This window comes from Eulemur rufifrons, chromosome 1 (genome assembly GCF_041146395.1).
Source record: "Eulemur rufifrons isolate Redbay chromosome 1, OSU_ERuf_1, whole genome shotgun sequence".
In the NCBI taxonomy this organism is placed as follows: domain Eukaryota; kingdom Metazoa; phylum Chordata; class Mammalia; order Primates; family Lemuridae; genus Eulemur; species Eulemur rufifrons.
In genome coordinates, this window is record NC_090983.1 from 51,422,457 (window position 1) to 51,427,411 (window position 4,955).

Here is a 4,955-nt window from a genome sequence, read left to right on the forward strand (position 1 = left end):
CCCCCACCCCCTGCGTTGCCAGTCGAATCCCCGGGCTGGGCTGTCTCTCTGCACATGCGCCAGACGCCTTGGAAGCGTGCGTGGCAGGCGCTGCGGGGCCCTGAGCTGTGCTCCTACGCCTAGCTGCAGAGGAGCTTGGAAGCCCCATCTCAAAGAAGCAGGAAACATTTATTTTGGGGGGGAAACCTGTATTAAAAGCCTCAACTGTCGTTTCTGATTTGGAAGCCCTGTTCCTCCGAACCAACAGAATCTCTACGTTGCCAATGAACACTCTCAAAATCGTCATTTGGATCAGAAATTTCACATCTAGAGCACCTCTTCCCCTGAGTCGTTCATCAAGACGAGGAAAACCACCCACCGTTCAGAGGGCACAACTATTCCCTCATTCTGCAAAACTAGCCAGTCTAAGGGACCAGTCTCTAAAATGGATATCCGTTCACACCATTTCTGAAAAAGTGACCCTAAATGGGATTTAAGTTGAAATTCTGAGTTCTTGGTGGCTTCTCCCCAGCTTCCGGTGCCCCCACATACTCGGCCTGGCCGCCCTGGCCGCCGCACTGCGGCAAGGCCGTAAATACCTCTAACAGCTGCCTGCCAGCCCAGGGTGAAATACTGTCTTTGTTCCGATTTCCCCTGCCTCTCGGGCTCAGAAAACAGAACTCTGGCGAAATATATTTATTTGGAGGAACATCTGATGGGAAAATACACTTGGTTTTCAGCCCTGGTGCTTTACTACATTTGTAACAGCGAGCTTCACTTTTTTTCCTGGTCCCCACAGAATTGCAAGCCCAGCTCATAGCCTGACCTATAGACATTAAGGCCTGGACAAGGTATCAGCTCCTAGATCCATAAACCCACAGAGACTGGGTCGGGGACGCTGGGAGTTAGATTTCCGGGCTTCTCGGCTCTTAGGGTCTGAGCGGTTTTTATTTCGTTTCTTTTGTTGTTGTTGGGCTAACAGAGACAATAGGGCATTTCCGGCAGTGGCAACAGCGCGCGAACTAGTTCTCCTTCTGAACTAAATGGTCTGAATTCAAATGTGATTTGCGGATTATTTATGCCCTTACATGCAATCGACCATTTCGTTCCAATAAGCTCTTAATGCTACCACGGTGCTTACAAAGAGCCCCTCAGTCCTCCACATCTACCCATGACATACGTCATCTTCCCGTGCGTAATTGGACCTGCAGTCCGCCCAGGTTCTTACTCTCTCCAGCGCACTGAGCCACGGAAACCAGGAAAAAGCGACTGAAGCTCTGAAATAGGGCTTGGCCATCAGGGCCATACCCTCGCCCTAGGGGCTCCTCTGGCTCCAGAGCTGCCCTGGCAGGGCCTACAAGCGTGGTCCAAGGGCCTGCTTTTCAATAGGAAATGCTTTGTACCCGTATCAAAGAATGATCTCAATGGCTATTATACCGTACTAGAGAAATAGTTACAAAATACAAACACTTCAAATAAAAAATATCACTCAAGTTTCTTATTTGCGAGTGCTCAAAGTTAGTGATCCAGGTCAATTCTGCAGACGTCAATTGGCCACAAATCATGGACCTCCATTTTGAAACAAGCATGATTCCATCGTTAATTGATAAAAATACCTTTTCACAAATATGACATTTATAGTTCATAAATGCTTTCACAGCTAACATTGTTACACTGGAATATTTGAGGGAACACTAAGTTAGAATTTGCCACTGCGTGCTTTGGGGAACATACCCTGCCATGCGCAGGTCAGTTTATACGCAATGCGGCAGATTGTCCAAAGGTTTTCATATTTCCCAGAGTGTTCAGGAGAGAATAGGCAATAGAATTTGCAAACTGCATCTTCAACTGCTGTTCAAAAATCTATGAGAGAAAATAGCTTTCTTTTTCTGCAAAGGGTTTTCTTTTATGCATAGTGTTTCGGTTCAGTAGTTTTGAAGTCGAGGGAAAAATGTTGCTATGTAATATTTATTGGTGGGCAAAACAATACATTTAGAGAACCAAAAAAATCTACTCTCTTTCTACTCTGGCAAATAAGAAACACGGGAGTCTGAACTTACAGATGCTTCTAATTTTTGAAATATCTATTGGGTTTTCCCTGATTGCTATTACCTCCTAAAACATGCATTCATTTTGTGACTTAAGGTAATGCAAATTAACCTGACAGATTATCAAATGTGGGAGGAACCTATCATGAGTTGTTTTAAAAATTCTCTAGGAACGAGAGAAACATTTATAAATATTTAAAATTTCATCTCATACACAAGGCCCAATAAACCATAAGCCCTAGAAATTAGCATCATTCCCCAAAGCCTAGATTCAAACACCAAGCATATCCTGGGAACACAGAATCCACCCCACCCCCACCCAAGCCCCAAACCCAACCCTCAAAAAACACCTGTTAGCTTCCCAGGTACCTCTGACCACAGATAAACCGCAAAAACCACTGCTCTATACCATAGGGTGCCTTTAGCGACCCTCTGCAAAGCTGAGATGTCCAGAAACAGTCTACACACCCTTCCCAGGGTGGGAATGAGGAGCTCTCGATCTAGGCACTGTGATCCTGTTTGTGTCTATCCACCTCTCAGAATCTCTGGAGGAAATGTGGATTCCCCCTTGGACTTCCAAGCCCAACCGGACCCAACCCTGGGCCCCAGGGGACTCCCTAGGGATGGAGTGATTAGGGGGAAGGGGGCGCATATCAGGTCCCCGAGAAAAGGAGAGCAGACAGGCCCGAGGGGGTCGGCGCCGGGAGCTTCTCGGTGGCAGTGCTGGGGCGCAGGGAGGGGGCGATTCTTACCCTGAGGCTGCTGAGCTGGAGGCGGCGGTCGGCCCGGGCGGCTGCTGTAATCCATTAGGCGCTGCCCGGCTGCGCGCACTCTAGGCGGCAGAGACCCGCTCAAGTGGGAGAAGGAACCGCCTCGGAACCGCGCGGTTGCCATCCCGCCGAAAAGGCCGGCTGCTCCTGGCAGGCGGTATCGCTCCGGCGGGGAGCTTGGCGCCCAGGGCTCCTTCCAGGCTCCCCGCCGGGCTCCCCACCAGCTCCGGAGGTGGCAGCAGTGCGGGGCGAGCGAGCGGCGGTGGGGCTACGGCCGGCGCCGGGCGGGAGCCCAGGCCGCCGCGGACTCCGCAATCCCGCAGCCGAGGACTGGAGCCCACCTCTGCAGAGACAAAGGTTAGAAAAAGAGGGGGTGAGGCTCTGGGAAAGCAGAATGCGGGGGGAAATTCGCCTGGGAAATCAGGAAAAAGGCCGTGAAGGCGAGCGGCGCCTGCACATGACCAGCCGCAGCCAATGACGACCGCAAATAGGTCATAAAAAGGTCTATTACCAAGTTGTAAATTTTCTTCAAACAAAAAGGAATTTACTGCAATTCCTTGCGGATTTTGCACATACAGCTCGCAAGCGCCATGTTTTTTCCTCTCTTTCTCTCTCCCCTCTCCTCTCCTCCTCACTCTTTCTCTTCCTCTCTCTCCCCCTCCTCCCTCTCCCGCTGCCTCCCCCCCTTCCTCCCTCCTCTCCTCTTTTTCTGTCCCTCTCCTCCTTTCCTTTCTCTCTCTGTCTCCTCTGTCTCTCTCGTCTCTCTGTCTTCTCTCTCTCTCTCTCTTTTCTAGGAATTATTTGGTGTTTTTTTTTTTTTTCTTTTGGCTTGGCCCAAAACCTCTGCGCGGTTGACACCCATGACCAAGGGAGAATGAGTGCGGTGTACGGCTCAAGCACTGGGGAGACGATCGCCGCAGCACTCCCCACCCCCATCTGTCCCCCTACGCCAGTCACTTGGCTTCTCTCCTCCCCGCACAAAAAGTCCTGTCCGGAAGGGCAGCCAAGCACTTTCGGTTTTTCCTCCTGTCATCTCCGTAGGAGCCAGCCCCAGTGATCTTGAGAAGAAAACCTGGGCTCTGCAGGCCAAGAGAGTGCGCGCTCCCTCCTCCCCCATCCCGCTGCAACATAAATTGGGGTCCCTTCCATTTTCTGGAGTTTCTGTGGTAGGAGAGTCAACAACCAACTCAAAAGCCGGAAATGGTTTTAGCTACTCGCCAACCTCTCCAAAATACCATTTTGAGAGCCCACTGCCTAGTCTTTATATCCACAAATACAGAAACATCCTCTGGTCAGTTTGGGTTAGAGAAGAAGCAACATTTCTGGATCCCTTCTGAAACCCATAGCTTTAGGTCCCTCTCTAAGAGCAATTCTCATTTTTATGGAATTTAATTCTAGTTCCCTCTTGCCCCCTCCCCCCACCCCATGTTCATCCATTGAAAAGCCTGCTCAATGCTATACGGAAGAGAAGTGTTTCATTTGTTTAGGAAAAGAGTGATGTCCCCAGATCAGCCTAGGGAAAAAAAAAATATTTTTCCTCAAAAGCAGGCTTCACATTCTCTTTGTATTTCTCATAGGAGCTGCTTTGGTGATTTCCCCCTGACAGTAAATGTGCTTGGCTGGCCTCCAGCATTCTCCTCATGGACATGGCCATCCCAGCTTCAGAGCCTGCCTGAAAGAGGTAACCGCCTCACTCCCCAGTCCTTTCAAACAGTCTTTAGACTTCCAGTAATATGTTTATAAATATTTTCATCAGATATCTGTGTACAAGTTCTCTGCTATTAACATCTCTATACCCAGTAAGTACCTATGTAGACATGGACTTCAGCAGACAATGGTACAGCACTCTCTGGGGCAGGCCATTTGTATCCCTTGAAAAAGTTCCGATGACCTTGAATGTTTTTAATTAAAGGACTGCTCCTGCCATCTGTCAGCAAAAGTCATTTTCTTTCCAGAAAAAGCCAGTGGGCCCTAACTTTGCTGGAAGGAGCCACAGCAGCAGCCAGAGTCTGTTGAAACGTTCTCTTCCTTCCCCTGTCCACTCCCAGATGCCCAAGGATTCAGCAAACACTGGGGAAGCAGAGGACACAGCAAGCTTGGATGTGAAATAGCAATACTTTCTGCATTGAAGAATAAAACAATATTTTAAAATGAACAA

At 49.3% G+C, this 4,955-nt stretch overlaps 1 long non-coding RNA gene across 1 annotated transcript; it reads left to right on the forward strand.

The window, feature by feature from the left end:
* Positions 1 to 2,710: 2,710 nt before the first annotated feature.
* Positions 2,711 to 4,955, forward strand: LOC138384875 (uncharacterized). Its single transcript, XR_011233684.1, has 3 exons — positions 2,711 to 3,154; positions 4,375 to 4,478; positions 4,846 to 4,955. It is a non-coding gene; the product is annotated as an uncharacterized lncRNA (long non-coding RNA).